Source organism: Helianthus annuus, chromosome 5, assembly GCF_002127325.2.
Source record: "Helianthus annuus cultivar XRQ/B chromosome 5, HanXRQr2.0-SUNRISE, whole genome shotgun sequence".
In the NCBI taxonomy this organism is placed as follows: domain Eukaryota; kingdom Viridiplantae; phylum Streptophyta; class Magnoliopsida; order Asterales; family Asteraceae; genus Helianthus; species Helianthus annuus.
This window is the reverse complement of record NC_035437.2, coordinates 88,223,403-88,242,092: the sequence shown is the minus strand read 5'-3', so window position 1 is coordinate 88,242,092 and position 18,690 is coordinate 88,223,403. Positions and strand designations below refer to the sequence as shown.

Below are 18,690 nucleotides of genomic sequence, written 5' to 3'. Positions count from 1 at the left end.
CTCAGGTAAATACATTTTGACTTATTTTCCCTATACGGGCTTGGGGTACGGTATTTAAAATACCGCTTGATCGGGCGCACAAGTCCTGCTCCCTATGGGTGTTCAGTCTTGAATAGCTTGTGTGATTTCGTTTAAACAGTCTTGTCTTACTTAAAGGCTTTGGGGGGTTATTGACCATGTCCCGGATATCCTTGGCATTATCTTACGAGATGGCCACGACCAGAGCACGGGGTGTAGGCGTACACCCGTCGTGTATAACTCTTTGATGTGGTGTGTCAATTAAATCTCTAGCCCGGACAGTAGATCCCGGGCCACCAGAGATATAAGTGCATGTAATTCGTTCACAAGTTCATATTAAATGATTATCCCAAGTTAATAAAATATTTATGCCTGGTGCATTTAAATAAATTTTAAATCATTTTCAAAATGAGTCAGTCGATTTGTATTTACCAGTGTAAACTGACGTATTTTTCTCAAAAGATTAAGTGCAGGTACTATACGGAAATAGGCTGGCTGTTTCCTAGAGAGCGTCCACAATAGTCTCGCAAACTCGGACGACATTTATCTGTTGAACTATTTATCTCTGTTTTATTGATCCGCCTGTGGATCCATTTCAACGACTGTGATATTTATTATTGCATTTTAATTAAAGTTGAAATGTTTCTATTCTGCTTCCGCTGTGCATTATTATTTGTGTTGATTGTCTATGACGATGCCAACTACGTCACTGTACCCCACACCGGGCCCACCGGTGACACGTGGAAATTCGGGGTGTGACAACAATAGTGTTCTCTCTCTTACTGATCGGCTGCTTCGTACGAGAGAACGCTAGGGTGACCATGCAAGGCAATTTATTATTACGGTGGCCAACGTAATAACAACTTGTAGTGCATGGGAATTCTGGTGGACTCTGCGGGCCAAGCTAATGATCACTATTCATTCAAAATTCTTAAGTTATTACTTGAGATTCAATTTTTCTTATCTATTAGAACACGAACTGAGGTGGTTAGTATAACACCCTACAATACAGTACAGTGCAGTACAATACAATACAATACAATACAATAGAGGAAGACGACACGTATTCGTTCACACCTAACATTCGATCTATATCACGATTCAGTTGAGACTAGTCATTTAAACAAACAAAACTTGTTAGCCACTCATGGAGGATTTTCCTCAACATTCTCGAAATTCTTGAACATGGGTTGGTTCCATGGTGTCTATGACACTTTACCCTACTTTACCTTATCTTACCTTATCATATTCCACCTTATCATATTTATTGGAAATGATACAATAAATTCCGTTGCTTGACATTTGTCTTTTCCTAAGGAAGGGTATGGCATGAAACATGCTGCAACTCCCTCATTGCATTCTATTCGACATTTTTGGAGATTCTAATAATCTTGCTAGAGCTCGTGAAACTCAAGCACTATTACCATAATTGTCACATGGACATGTAAGACAAAGGATTTTCTCTACTTAGGACGATCAAGGTCCATAGAGTAGGGAATACATATTATATGAACGAAGACCATTGGTTGGTTTCCCCTCCTCAACGAATTATTTTTTTTAGACATATGACCAATACACGCAAGAGGCATTAAACCTTTTGGTTATGGTTATCTACATTATCATTTATTCAAACATGTATGAACAATGTGGTCTTGAGGTTTCCATGACCGATTGATTGCATTCTTCATTCTTGGGCACATGATAGACAATATTTATCCAAATATATGTCTAGATTCTTTTAATAGTGTGTATTAAAAGGATCACGGCGCCAAAAGAATCAAATGTTTAAGTTAAAAGTTATGTGTTGAAAATCATTGCTTTTACACAAGATGTGGTTTATACATGACACTGTTAAGCAAGACATTATTACACATGACATTTGATGTTAGTATATACAAGACATTTTCGTAAATAACGAGACGTGTGTAATATGATAAAAGCATGGTGGATACGCCGCTGGTACTTCCTATATATAAGTGCTTATATTATATTGCATATCGTGGTGTTATTCAAACCTATTCGACAAAGACAAGACATGACATTTTGCATAAGACGCGACATCTTCTACACAAGACAAAATATTCTATTTCAAGACATGATATATTTATACACTACATTTCTGTTGGTTATTTATTTAACCATACATCATTCTTTTATATCATCTGATTTTCATATCTATTTTCATATGATTTTATAAAAGAACTCGATCATAACTGGAGCCAATATTGTTGGTTACACTTGATGCTTTCACGATCTCTCAAGGGTTGTTCCATACTGGGTAACACCCGAATTCAAACACACTGAGTGTTACATGTTGGGTTTAGCCTCGAAGATCCGAAGCATGACCGCATCATCCCACCCTACCTCAATCACTCAAACAATAGTTACTCGACACGTTTCCAATCAACCAACATTTCACATCCATGTTATTTGTTACTGGTGCCAATTTTAGCTTCATCTAAACATATGGTTGGGTTGTCCTACATCTAAACATATGGATTGGGTTATCCTACATCTAAACATATGGATTTGGGTTATCCTACATTTAAACATAGGGTTCCTAAAACTATACTGTGAAGTCCTCGCCACATAAAATTCAAAATGTACTTGGCCTAGAGTCAAGTAAGCTAGACATCCCCTCATGCTATAGAATTGGCATACGGTAAACTACCCTAGTCAGGGGAAGTTGTTAGAGGATGTTCCTAGGAACTTGGCGAGCGAAAATTCAGTATCGATCTCTTACCCATTGAGTTGGGTAGTTTCGATGTAGTGGTTGGCATGGATTGGTTGTCTGATAACCAAGTCGAAGTTTTTGTCATGAAAAGGTCATTCGCCTACCACTACTGAACAAAGGGACACTTATTAATCATGGAGAGAATCACGATACACCATTGTGGATTAACCAATTGCATGAAGGCAAAGAAGTGCTTACAGAAAGGTTGTGTTGCCTTTCTGGCACATGTTGTCGACAAGAAGGCCGTTGGGCCGAAGTTGACAGATAATCCAGTGGTAAAAGGGTTTCCCGAAGTCTTTCCTGAAGACTTGCCGGGACTATAACCATAACGACAAATCGAGTTACATATCGACTTGGTATCGTGAACCGCACCCATAGCCAAATCCCCATATCGATTAGCACCTTCTGAACCTTGTAGTTGACCGAACAAGGATATTGTGAATTCATAACCCCCACTCTTTACCAATATACATCTTTATAAAGGTTTTGGGGGTGGAAAGACATACAAGTTTGCAAAAGTGCACAACATTTCGATGAATGGAAATTCATATTTCTAAACCATGTTGCAAATGAATTTCCAACTAACTCAAATGGTTTATTAAAGGTTCAAGCTTCTACTCTAAGATAGACTTACGATCGGAGTATCATCAGTTACGAATTCAAGAGGAAAGCACACCGAAAGCGGCTTTTAAAAACTCGTTATGGTTATTACGAGTTTCTCATTATGATTTTGGTTTAACGAACGCACTAGCGGTCTTCATGGATTTAATGAACCACGTGTGCAAGTCGTATCTCGACAAATTCGTCATAGTGTTCATTGATGACATTTTGATATACTTGCGATCAGCAGCTGAGCATGGCAACATTTGAGGACCATTTTAGAACTACTCAAGAAGGAGACACAAATGTGAGTTTTGGATCCGTGAAGTACAATTTCTCGGGCAGATAGTGAACAAGAAAGGCATTCAAGTAGACACCTCCAAGATCGAAGCAATTAAGAACTGGGGAGCGCCCAAGACTCCAACTGAAGTCCGATAATTCTTGGGATTAGCAGGGTACTATCGGAGATTTATAGAGAATTTTTCTAAAGTTTTCTCAACCGCTAACCTCCCTCACCTAAATCGAGAAACAAGAAGAATCATGTCAACTTCTCAAGGATAAGTTGTGCGATGCACCAATCTTATCACTACCCGATGGTACCGATGACTTCGTAGTTTACTGTGATGCTTCGCATCAAGGATTGGGTTGCGTACTTATGCAACGGGATAAAGTTATCGCGTACGCATCACGTCAACTGAAAGTTCATGAAAATAACTATACCACTCACGACCTCGAGTTAGGTACGGTGGTATTCGCTTTCAAAATATGACGACATTATTTATATGGTACTCAATGCATTATTTTTCACGGATCATAAAAATCTTCAACACATATTCAACCAAAGAGAATTAAATATGCGTCAACGATATTGGGTTGAATTGTTGAACGACTACGATTGTGAAATAAAGTACCATCCGGGCAAGGCAAACGTTGTAGCTGACGCCTTGCGCCGCAAGGAGCGAGTTAGAACACTGAGAGTTCAAGCATTAGAGAAGATGATTCACAAGCGCTCAAGGAAGAGCATGTTCAAGCAGAAACACTTCAAGGCATGAAGGAACAATTAGTGCCGAAAGAAGATGGAACTTTATACCTTATGGGTCGAAATTGGGTTCCATTCTTTGGCAGCCTTCGAGATGATATGTTGAGGAAGCACATAGGCCTAAGTATTGAAAGAATACTATTGGTGGTCTAACCTCAAAAGTGATATCGCGACTTATGTCGGAGAATGCTTGACTTGCGCGAAAGTCAAAGTCGAATAGCAAAATCCCTCAGACTTGTTACAACAACCCGAGATTCCTGTTTGGTAATGGGAACAAATATCGATGGACTTCATTACGAAGTTATCCAGGACTTCATGCAGTCATGACATGATTGAGTAATCATCGATAGACTTTGTATCTCAAGGAAATAGTGGCTCGTCATAGAGTGCCTATTTCAATCATCTCAGACCGAGACGATCGCTTTGTGTCAAGAATTTGGAAGTCATTCCAACAGGCCTTTGGATCTCATTTAAATCTAAGTACGACTTTTCATCCACAAACTGACGGCCAGAGTGAACGGACAATCCAAACACTCGAAGATATGCTTCGTGCGTGTGTTATGGATTTGGGCGGCAATTGGGATACTAATTTTCCTTTGGTTGAGTTTTCCTACAACAACAGCTACCATACAAGTATACAAGCTGCACCGTTTGAAGCTCTCTATGGTCGAAAGTGTCGCTCTCCGCTATGTTGGGCGGAAGCGGGCGATAAACAACTAATCAGATCGGATTTAGTCCAAAAGACTACGGATAAAATCTTTAGATCAGAGACAGTATCAAGGCGGCTCGCGATCGATAAAAGAGCTACGCAGACAGGAGACAGAAGCCATTATCTTTCGAGGTCGGAGATAAGGCCTTGTTGAAAGTCTCACCTTGGAAGGGCGTAGCAAGTTTCGGCAAATGTGGAAAGCTTAACCCCCGTTATGTAGGACCCTTTGAAATCTTAGAAAAGATTGGCACCGTTTCCTACAAACTGAAGTTACTAGAAGAACTAAGTAGTGTACACGACATATTTCATGTGTTGAATCTTAAGTAGAGTCCAACACAAGAAACGGTTATCATCCCGGCGGATGAAGTTCACATTGATGACAAACTCCAATTCATAAAGCACCTGTTAAGGTCATGGACCGGGAGGTCCAGAAAATACGAAGGAGTCGTAACATATTAGTTAAAATTCGTTGGAACTCTCGACACGGACCCGTATATATTTGGGAACGTACAGATCAAATCAAAACCAAAATACCCCTGCCTGTTCGAGAATACTCCTGCAAAGGATGACTCAGCTTGAATTTCGGGACGAAATTCTTAATAACAGGGGGAGAATGTGACAACTGCCACTTTACGGTAACTTTTCACACTTAAAATACTCATTTTAGCTACATTTTTAGCTACATTTTTTATTCATTTTGAACATCCGAACTGCTTATTTCGTGACATACACATAGAATACTCAAGGAATACTTACTTAGGATGCATATGACTCATTTTTATTAAGTACATTTGGAACAGTTTAAACAATGCATCGAAACTACTAGAAAAGCACCTAATAAACTAGTATTCTGACGAAAAAGCAGAATCCGCAGAAAATCATCTAAACGACATCTTTAGGACTTAGACGAAAGTCCAACATCTTATATATATTAAACCCTAACTAGGAATACAAGGGTTTGATTTAAATCCTTTCCGAAGTCCGATAACACTAAAAATTGCCCGAAAAGCACTAAAAGCGATGATTTCAACATTTTTCCGCAGAAATTCTGCTGAAATCAGCTTTCTAATATTTTTACGACATGTAAAAATATTATTTGACATATAATTCATGTGAGGATACATTCGGGTAATATCCGAGCCAATAACTACATCAATTCACACATGTTTCGCAACTTAGCGTTCAAATAACATCTAACCGAAACAATTCGAAACAAATGTCCGAACGATATCAAATCTTTTTTTTAATGGTCATCTAGTGTTAATCGGATCATTTTGGTCTAGTAATGATCATTTAACACCCTTTAAACACTTAAACACTTATACTTATAAACTACCTAAAACATCTAACTAAGAACTCTAGCATTTTTACTAAGTAATTCAAGAAGGAAAAGCAAAGGGAACCCCCCCCCCATTCACGGTTGCAACACCCCTTGTGGGCCCCACTTTTCTTTCAACTTGTTACCAATAATATCTAGATATTTACTTCATGTTGCAACTTGATACAAGTGGTGAAATGTGATCATTGTAGCAACTAGTTACCTTCTTTTTCTAACCCTTTCATTCATGCATTTCACCTCCTATCTTCACAACACCAAAAGCTCCCAACAACACCCCATTTTCGGTCAAGAACACCCCTCCCCCATCTTCATTTTCAAGCCACTTTCATGATGATCAAGATGCATTTTCATGGAACTTAGGAGGATCTAAGACAACCACAAGTTGAAGCAAGCATTTCCATTCATCTAAGAGCTTTCAACCATCAAATCTTCATCTTCTTTGCTTCTTATTTTCACCTAGATCATCCCTAGCCAAGAGCTAGAAGTGAGACTTCTAAATCCTTTATTTTCATACTTGTTTATGTATTTATTGTTAAAAAAACAACTTATAACTAAAACAACAATACAAAACAAGATGAAAATATAAAGAAGCAAAATAATAATCATGATATAAAAGTGTGTTTATGTTGTGAGTTAAAGATGATTACTTGCATATTTGATCTAGTTTTGATGATTAGCATAAAAATAACTTGTTAGATGATGTTTAAAAACATAATCTAACAAGTGTACATGAAAATGTTTAAGGGTTTTGTTAAACATAAATGTTTAGATGGAGGATCATGATCTTTGATTTTGTTAAAGTATATAAGGTTGTTAACAAAAAAAATAATGCTTTTACAAGTTATAAAAAGAAAACATACAAGATGGGTTTTTATGAAAAGCTTGTTAAAACTAGAAGTAAAATATGATTTTTGGACTAGTAAACATATGTAAAGATCATACCAAAACCCTACATGATTATGAGTTCATCTTGATAAGTTATGTTATAAATCTCATATGTTTTTATTAAGAAAAATATGAGAAGATTAGTGGTGATTTTATAAGAAAAAGATGTGTTTTTATTAAACATGGCAAAGTCCATATTTCTAATAAAATATGGCCAAGTTTTTCTTAAAAATCATAAGTTACAAAAACTATTATTTTTGACAAAATCTTTATTAGATTAAAAAGATTTTAAAGAATAGTTTTTATAAAAGCAAAGTTTGATATAAATATATATTTTTGAGAAAATATATATTTAGTTAACTTAACAACTTATGTGCTATGTGTCATTTGTTTGTATTAGTTATATTTATGATAACTAGGAACTTGAATACAATGATACAAATGAACACAATGTACATTTCGACTAAAGTCTTACAAGACTACATTTAAATACATCTTATAAACACCTTACGGACATTCCGAGCTTTCAAACACAACTTATGGTCAAAACGGACGACGGGCGAATCTATGAACATCTCGCCATTCCGAGGAAGTTACTACGACGTTTAGGCGATCTTTCGACACGAATACATACACATCACCGAAAACAATATCCGAATGTTTTGAAACTTATAAAAACTATTGTGTATTCTTTTAACTAAAAAGCCTATACTTAGTAATTTTTATAAAAATGAAAGAATATATTTTTAACAAATGGGCTTCTCTTATAACAAATGGGCTATTTTACGAATGGGCTTATTTTTAACAAATGGGCTTATTTTATAACAAATGGGCAATTTTTACAAATGGGCTTATCATCCTAAATGGGCTTAACATAAATACATGGGCTAAGCCCAATACCAAAACTTATGGGCTAAGCCCAATACCCAACATATGGGCCAAGGCCCAATAACATAAAGCCCAATAACATTTGGGCCCAACACTATTGAGGCCCAACACTATTTAGGCCCAACACTATTGAGGCCCAACACTATTTAAGCCCAACACTATTGAGGCCCAACACTATTTAGGCCCAACACTATTTAGGCCCAACACTATTGAAGCCCAACACTATTTTGGCCCAACAACATGAATTCTTGGGCTAAGCCCAATGACATATAAATTGGTAAAAATACAATTATACAATTTATTCATACAAGACATGAAATCCAGAGGACAAGACCCGATGATACAACTCACGAGATACAAGAATATATATTTGGCGAAATATATACACTAAACAGTTATCAATTAATACATCTAAGACACAGTTCAATGAATAACAAAGACATACAATTCTTAACACATATTCAAGATAAAAGACTTGTACTCAAGTCATTACAAGACCGAAGTGTCTAACAAATATAGAACGTTTGTAGGTGGTGATACTATTCAGGACGACCGTACGTCAGATCACAGTTACTTACCATTCACGGACGCAATTCTGTGAGTTCATGTCCCCTGTTCATTTAAATGTTTTACAACTTTACAACTATCGGGGAAAATACATGTTCAACGTATGTTAAAGTTAGGGAATGAAACACCTTAGATCATGTGCGAATTAGGGTTATACATCTAAGCACCATTAATCCAGTTTGGACCTAGGTACAAGTGGTTAGATCTAATGGGTTTTGGCGAGCCCCACTCTTGGTCGTGGACCCACACGGAAGAGTGCTTTTGTGTCCCAGTCGATAGGAATCGGCATAAAATCGTCTAGGGTTGGATTGCTTCCTTTTTCGTCACACATATTAATGTCCTCGCGAAACATTAATGATCAACGATTTCATTGACTCTTTACATACTACATCATTACATACAGATACATTTTATACAACTCACATTTTATGGATACATTTTATACAACTCACATTTTATGGATACATTTTATACAACTCACATTTTACAGATACATCTCATCCAACTAAACTGCATGAACTCGCCAACTTTTGTTGATGTTTTCAAACTTAACATGTATTTCAGGGAATTAGTGGACCATGCAGACATTTCAGTCAAGGAAAGCAAGTATCAAGACTCCATGCCACCATTTAAAGGGTTTGCCCGTTATATACCGCCTCTTTGCGGTGATATAGTGGTCAAAGCCTTGACATTTTAAGACTTACATTTCGAAGTATAAAACAATGACAACTTATTTTCATTTGATGGTTTGTAACCAATACATTTAACTTATTTGCGTTCTTTTGAAACGATTATGACAATGGCATTGGAGCTTGTTTTTATTCATTTAGTATGTTCACTTATATTGTTATGCAATGAGAACCGATCAGATCACACCTCGCGCTTCCGCTACGAGCGGGTGTGACAAAACACAGAGTCATTGTTTGGAGAACTAGGGTTTTGCATGAATCAAATAATCAAGGATTAACAACAAATAATCATTAAACGTTTACCTTAGATTGATTCTAGATGAAGAGAGAGATCAAAAGTGATGGTTGAGAGCTTGTGCCACCAAGAATGATGAAGAAGATGATTGTAGGAGATGATTGTAGAGAAAGGTTGAAAATGCGTATGATGATTTGTGAGAGAGGTTAGGGTTAAGAGTTATTATGATTTCACTAACTACTCTACTCACCCCTAAGTATCATCTTTTACATAAAACACACACATCACAATATAATTTACAATCAAGGCACAAAGTTCTCACGTAAGTCAAATAATGCATAAAGTAATGTATAGTTCCATGCAATGCTAAAGATTGTGAAACTAACTTAATTGTGTTAAGTTAAAGCATTAACCTGAAGTTACGAGTTGTCACAGTGATTGTTTAGTTCAAGAGTATAATCACGGAGAACAGAACTAACGGTGACGGTTCTTCCGGTGGCAATTTCTACGTCGAACATCGTTGGGAGGTTAGCGTGTTTATGGTTTAGGAGTTTTTCGAATTCTAATGACACAAAACACTTATCAGCTCTAGTATCAAATAAACACGAAGCATATATACCGTTGACAAGAAACGTACCATTGACAACATTGTTGTAAGTTTGCGCCTGGCGGACATTGATGTTGAATGCTCTTCCGCGAGCTGCTTATTGAGCTGGCTGCTGATGCTGCTGTTGATGTTGTTGCTGCGCTGGTTGCTGTTGTGGCTCTTGCTTCACCACTCGGTTCGGGCAGACGTTTGCGAAGTGGTTAGGATCACCACATGCGAAGTAGGCTCGTGCGTGAGCAAGTGTGACACCCGGCTATTTAGGTTGTACTATACAAATGTAACACGTGTTATGAATAAATAAAAAAGGCTGTATGTGACTGATTTTGATATTTCTATGTGATATTTAATGGTTGGTGAATCCAAACATTGATAAAAATTATGTTGGCAACAATAAAATTAACACTTATCGCGTAACGATTAAAATGTGAAACGAACGTCGGTGACCACCCGATCAGTGTTAAAATCCTAAAAATAGTCTGTTATGATTAGAATAGTAATTTTAATCTGTTCGTGAGGAAAAAAAATTAAAACGTTAAGAAACTCTATTTTTCGAGTTTGACAAAATATTGTCAACGCAGTCAATCAAGACAACTGGTAATTATTTCAGTAATAATTTAGTGTGATTATTTTAATATAATGATAAAAATAATTTAAAACGCACTAAAACGGGATTAAAACGCTAGATAAAATACCCGGTATCCAGTAAAATACCAGTTTTTGGTCTAGATTGTATATATATATGTATATATATACGATATATGTGTGTGTTTATGAGAGAGAATGATTTGTTGGCAGCCATGCATGATGTTCTCTCTCCTCTCTCATGCTCCTATTGGCCCTAAAAGAGGTGCATGATGACAATTCTCATCAAATCTCTCAATATCTTGCACCATCCAAGAGATATATCTCCAACACAATCAAAACTCTCTCTCTCTCTCTCTCTCATAACAAATCAGTCGAACACCCCCTCTAACTCATCCATTTCAAAAATTTTAACTTGTTCATGAAGATTAAAGTTAAATCCAAGAAGATTTCAAGGTGTTTTAAGGATCTAAAGGAGGTTTCACGGTGGAACAAGCTTTCAAACATCAAATATCTTGTCAAAACCCACTAAAATCTTGAAAGGTATAAACTTGTTTTTAAAATCATATTCTTGATTTTTAATGATGATAGAGATGTTGGAAAGTTTCTCTAGAACTTGGAATTAAACATAAACTTGAAACTAACAAAGGATGATATTTTAAACAAAATAAAAGTGGGAGTGTATGTATATGTATGTATGGTCGTAGGGTGTGTGTGGTGTGTATATAGTTGTGTTTTGATATTGTGGAATGATTTTTGCTTTAATCTTGTATGATAAGATGTTGAAAAGTGATATGCATGTGTCTTGCATTTATGATGAATAATTGAAAAATGATCATATAAAGATGATGATGTTCTTGAATACTTGAACATGACTTAAATATATGTTGGATATATATTTTAGTTCATATAAAATGATGATGATGATGATATATGGATGCATTAGATGCATTTACTTGAACATGCATGATGATTTATGGTCATGAAGTGATGATTTAGATATGATTTGATAAAAATAAATTTTAATCAGATTCCAAACACTAAAAATGTAAATATTTGAAGTGTTAAATGGTATATAACCTTGTCATAATGTTTAATAGTTTTGCATGTTGTACTTGGTGCATTAGAAGTTGTAAAATACGTGAAATCGCATGATTTATGTGACTTACATAAAAAATGCACTAACCTGATTATAATCACTATTTTAATCAGTAAATAACATGTATTGTGTTAAAATATCAAGTCATTTCGAGTTGGGATGATTATAGTAACGTTTAACGCAAAACTATGCGTTAAAACGGTCAAAATCGGCTTTTTGAATGATTTTTATGAAACTGATTTAGATCAGTAAGTAAACTGATATTTTTAGTATAAAAATAAGTATTTAACTAATTTTAAGTTTACTTGGTGTTTGGTTGGTCATATGTGACTTCCGACGCCCGAAAACGTTACCGAATCGCTAAAATACGCGTTTTTCAATGAACATTAGTATGGGTAATTTTTGGGTGAACCTTATGTGTTAAGATGTGTTATGTGATTTAAAAATATGAATGTGAAAATATGTTAAGTTGTAACATGATAGTGAGAAATTTAGACTATGCATGTATACTTGTGCGTTTTATGTGGTAGAAACGGTAAAATCGCGTTAAACGTGTAACTTGTTTGTCGAGCATGAAATTTGATACATATAAGATATTTTATGTATGCTTGCCTTAAAAATGACAAAATAGATAAGTTAGCGAGATTATGCGTGTTACGATGTTGATTTATGTGTGCGTTTATGTATATATATTACGACGCGCAAATCATAGATATATTACGTATAAACAGGTGTGTTAATGGATTTATATGATAACGGTCACCAATAAAATCGTTCAAGTCGCAAAAACATATATATATATATATATATATATATTAACGTGCCAACATAATCTAAAACGATAACTTTTCAAGAAAATCTCAAAGTTATGTGAAAATTCTAAGAAACAGAGAAACTTAGGATTTTTGTGATATATTGATTTATAAATCATTCCTACATATAATAGGACGTATAGAAATCAATCTGTGGGATTGCGCTATTTAAAAATAAGCACCCAAGGTGAGTGTCACTAAACCCCTCTTTTTACTGTTTTGTATATGTTTTGGGGGTAGAACACGCCAAAAAGGGTTTAATAATGTTTTTGGATTAAAACATACCTTTTAATATAAATTATATATTTTCGTTGAAAATATATGGAGTTTTGATAAATTATACGTTTCGAGATAAAACGTTTTTGATGAATATATGTTTGGGGGAAAACAACCGTATAGTTGGAACGAATTTGCTTGATCTCAAGAGAGTAAGTATCGGCATAGGCTTACATTTCAGTGGGGATTTCAGGGGATTCGTACAACATCATATATTAAATTTGTCATATTAGTAGGATATATATATTGTACGTGAGGCAGGCATCATATATGGTCTTAATATGGACCATGCGCCAGTGATGTCGTTTAACCATTTAAGTATTGCACGCGATGAATTGTTGGTAGATCTATCGGGTTGACAATCCCGTCGTGACCGGTCGCCCCGTGTTAAGTCAAACGACAAATTTAAATTTTGTTTATTGTCTAGCATTGATTATCCCTACATGGTAAATATATAGTTCTGTTTATTGTCTAGCATTGATTATCCCTACATACCACCGGTATTGAACTGATGTGCAACAAGTGTAATGCACCTCACCAAGCTTACCTGTAGTGTCGTCTGTGTGCATCATGTGGACGACTCGGTCACCTGGCAAATGCTTGTCAATTCAACCCAATCCAAGGTGGTCCAAACCAACCCCAAGTCAGCCCTGCTCAAGCTCGTTATCCGTCTGGTACTTGGTACAACTACGGCGAGATGGGCTATTTCAGGAACAAGTGACCAAGGGTTGTCAATGCAAGTCTGACCCACAGATGAGTAGATGGCTGATTAGAAGATGTTGCTACTTTGAATAATTTGTATCTGTTATTTTTGTTTCTTTTGTTGAACTCGGAAACAATGTGTTCAGTTTATAAATAAATCATTGTTCGCAAATTCTGATATACAAGTGTAGTTACATATGTGTATGGCATTTCTCTATAATACCTACCTCAAGGAACTATGTTCTTTACAAACTACTCTTGTGATTCTCCCTTTCAAGTGATCGCTCATGATTTCCTCGAAAATCTTAAGTACTCGTTTCATTCTAGGAGACGAAGTACAGAAAATGAAGTGAAATTGTGAGTAATCCTGCTTTTTGCGCATCTGTATCTCTAAATCCTTGGTTTATAACTAAGGGTATTCCTCAATCTCATACCCATATCATTACATTCTGGTTTTCATAACAATATACATAGTATAAGTTTTCAAAACAACCTTCATGATTTCAAAAACATTGTCTATGTTTTCAAAAACAACCTTCATAATTTCAAAATATTTCATATAGTTTGAAAACAATTTTAACACAGTATACTTATATAATATATCAAGTGCATGATTTCGAAAAAAAAAGCATTATTCATATTTTCAAAAAAAAAAAACCTTATACATAATTTCAAAATCTCATCTCGCATGATTTTAAAACATTTTATAAATATACTTAACTAATACACCTACTTTATGATTTCAAAAATATTATGTTTCAAAAACATTAAACACATTTCTAAAAGAAACCCATGCATAGTTTTCAAAAACATTTTTCTCATACATTGACCTAACCTTCAAATTCTGCTTCGTATGTCTTCTTGGCATATCTAGCATCTCAACTTCATGATCTTTTTGCCTCATGTTTTGACTTAAGCACGTCCAGTGCAAGGTTTCGGAACATCTTCAAATTCCAAAATCCATATGGGATCTCCTTGTCTTCACAATTAGATCCTTGTGGATGATTATCATTCTAATCGGAGTCCTTAATTGGATTCTTTGTATACCTTAATTCGAATGCTACGATTCCTTGTAATCGAAATCGAATTTTCTTTCTAAGATCTTCCTGTGTTAGATTCTTGAAGATGTTTAAAGTGCCAAATGAAATCCACGGATTGGATTCCTGGTGTGCTTTGAATACATGTGCACAATTAACAAATAAATTAACAAAATGATAAAAAATTGAAAATCAAGTTGAACAATTATGTGATTATGTGTTTATGTGTTTTCTTTTATGCATCTTGTATTTTTGAGTAATCTGGATATTCGTTATCCAAATCCTCATAGAATCTTCCATATCTTCATATGAGGAATTCATAGTAGGATATTCAAAAAGGTACTACCTTAAATCTTTATTGGGCTTCTACGTGATAGTTAAGACCCATGGATTATATAGTACCATTCCATGATTCAAAAAGAGACCCTTTGAGTGGTCTAGTCAAAAAGATTGATTCAGAATCTGGTTAAGAATGACATGTGATGATATAAGCTGAAAAGACTCCTTGGTGGTCCAGTTAAAGAGATCATTTATTGATTCAATTAAAAAGGACCCTAGGATGGTCTAGTCACCCTCATCACAGGTTTATTCATTTGGTTTTCCCCTACACGTTATAAAATGCACTGTGCGGACTATGCAAGGAATTACGTAATTATGGACGCGTACATAATTATGAAATTCAGTGCACAGGAACCCCAGTAAGATTTATCATGTGTAAGAACCTATAGTGGCAACAATAACGAAACGTGAACAATGTAATGAAGGTACGGTGGACGCACCAATAACACTTTATATACTTGTATATAAGTGTCCCTCTTACATTGCAAGCATGATGTTATTTAAAGTTACTAGAAGTTCAGGACTCTAACCAGTGTTGTTTGATCTTTTCAACTTCATGTTTCAAGCTTTCACAAGTTTCCTCTAAATAAATTTCGGGACGAAATTTCCTGAAGTATGGGAGACTATGACACCTGTGCCTCCACGGCCATCAAACAGATACCAAATCAATGAAATATTGTATTTCATACTTGGGATTTGTATAAATATGTGTATCATTTGCACGTATCAATTCTTGTTCGATTTCGAGCTCTAAATCGCTTTCTAGGAAGTTATACGCGAACTGATGCGTAAACGTAATTAGTTTAACGTGACAAACACTCTGGAACAGGGACATGGGCTTAACATACCTTAAATAACCTTTACATAACTTAGAAATAAGTTTTGAAGGCTTTGGTATGGCAAAATCAAGTTTATTCGCTTACAAGGACTAATTTCGACAAACTGCGAAAGTATGTCGATTCGTACTATAACGAACATTCCGGAACCTGATCATAAGTTAATCATACCCTAAATATCCTTTACATAGCTTAGAAATAGGCTTTGAGGGGTTCAGTATGCTAAAATAAACTTTTTGGTCATTCAGGGACTAAAAGCGTCAAAAAGTGCATAAGTTTGCAGAATACATCCGGACATCCAAAAATTTATGTAATCAGTAAAATATTTTAATTTAGTGATTGGCTTGATAAAATTCCATTCATCGCGTAACTTGGATCGTTTTTCGCGTCTGTTCGTGTTTCGTCGTAATTAACCGAATAACGTGATCGTACGACCAAACGAACCGACATCTGACATATTTTTGAGCATGTTTCATGTTCCCTGTACTTAGGCATCATTGTAGAGCCTTAAAGTTGGTTTAACGGGATTTAGACTTGTCGAAAATGGGCCTAAACAACTGCAGGGACCAAAACAGCAACATTTGAAACTTGTTGCTGAACTGTGCAGCCCAGGCGGGCCGCGTAGGCCTTCCTTGGGTCTTACGCGGTGCAGAAAGTTGTTTACAGCCATTTCCAGCCTGTTCCAGCTATTTCCAGCACTTGCAAATGGTTTTTATGCATTTTAGGGGCTATTTTGGGGTGCCCATGGTATTCTAAAACCATGGGCACACATGTAAGGTCAAGATCGAAGCTCGGTTTTCGATGAACGATCTTAATGGCTCTCCGAAAACTATAAATACCCCCACCCATTTGCCTTCAAACTCACACTTGATCTGATTTGTTCTCTAAGTTGGAGTGATTTCACTTCATACCTGAGAATAATTGGATCAAACTTCCATTCTTGGACCTTTTGTAAGTATTCTTTCGTTCTTTTACGCATTTTAGCACGAAAGTCAAACTGTGTTTGACTTTATGCATTTACCAATTTATGGTCAACATGAAGTTCGTTTGAACTTCCTAACGTGAGCGTAATCACGATGGTTATAGTCCCTTGTGACTATACCTACTGATTACCACGTTATCTAGGCATAGTGACGAGTTGTAGTTTCGGTCAAAATGCGTATTCTTGCGTATTTTGCAACCAAACTACTTTTAGGTATCAAAACCATTTGTTTTGATACCAAACCTGTTTTCAAACTTCATTAAACATGTTTAGCTCGTCACTTTAGGTTTAGTGCTTATATAGGGTCGTAAGGTAAGCGGTCTAAACAACCGCTTAGACTTTCGAACCCGACCCGTTTGGTCGATCATTAGGATCCGACCAAACACATTAGGTGACCATAGTTGTATAGGGAATAACCTTCCGAGGTTATACCTTATGGACACTACGTTTAGTTAGTTGTATGATAGGTAGTTTATATGCCTTAGGAAAATTACCAAAATGCCCTTTTTGCGCATAAATTCATTTTAAGCATATGTAACCTAAATTTTGACATCTAAACTGATTAGGCAACATTATTAGACATGTTAAGGCATATAATATTTGTCATAGGACTAGTTAGGCGGTCCAAACGCGTTTTATGCAAACGACGCGTTAAAGTAGCGTAAGCTACCTAAACGGGTCGTTATGGGTCGTAAGCACTTAGGTTAGGTTTCATTTTAGAATGTAGGCTTTGTTAAACCATATTACATGAGTCGCTACACTCATTTGGTTTATGAAACCTCATTCTATCCGATCTTCTGATTTAGGTCCGGTTTATTTACATAGTTACCTATATTAGGTGCCGTTTGATTCCGTGATCCCTCTAGCGTTGCTTGGTTGTTATTCAAGACTTCTAAGCACCCTCAAGTGAGTACATAGTTCCCCTCTTTTACTGTTTTCAAACATTTTGGGGTGAAACACATGTGCCTACTTGTTACTTTCGTGCTTTTCATGTTTTTATATCATATGCTTGTTATGTTCATTAGTACACTTATAGTACATGATTTCATTATGTTTTTGCTATGTATGTCCATTTAGTGCATACTTGTACATCGTTTTACATTACATTTTATGCTATGTATGTCCATTTAGTGCATACGTAGTACATTGTTTTACATTACATTTTATGCTATGTATGTTCATTTGTTGCATACTTAGTACATTGTTTTACATTGCATTTCTGTTGCATATGTTCTCGTAACATATGGACACATTGTTTTACATTTCTACCTTGTATGTTCACTTAGCATACTAGGTACATTATTTTCATAAAACATGCTTACATTTTGGTATGACATTTGGTTTGTTTAAATGGGATAAAAATACATTCATTAACATTGATCACGCCGTTCGTTAGTAGGTAGTGGTACCATAGGAATTGACGACTCCCGTTCCTGAAATCCTAGGTTTGTTTGGATGGATGGAATGACCGAATTCGATACACATAATTTAGATAAACCTTTAACTTCGGTTAAGGGTTTATCGCCACAGTCTCAAGGCTTGGATGTATGCATTTTCACAATACCGTATAGATGTTTGTATCAGTAAAGCATGCATTATTTTACAAAACATAACTTTTGATCATAATTTATCAAATGCATTGTTTTGTACATTTCTTTCTTATAGGGTTGAGTAAATGCTTTTAATCAATAAATGCTTTTATTCACTATACATTA

The 18,690-nt window shown here is 35.7% G+C and overlaps 1 long non-coding RNA gene across 1 annotated transcript; it reads left to right on the top strand.

Annotated features, from left to right (window-relative positions):
- The first annotated feature begins 6,536 nt into the window (after positions 1-6,536).
- Positions 6,537-9,383, top strand: LOC118492290. The gene is made up of 3 exons (XR_004893041.1): positions 6,537-6,923; positions 8,743-8,809; positions 9,344-9,383. It is a non-coding gene; the product is annotated as an uncharacterized LOC118492290 (long non-coding RNA).
- Positions 9,384-18,690: the final 9,307 nt, after the last annotated feature.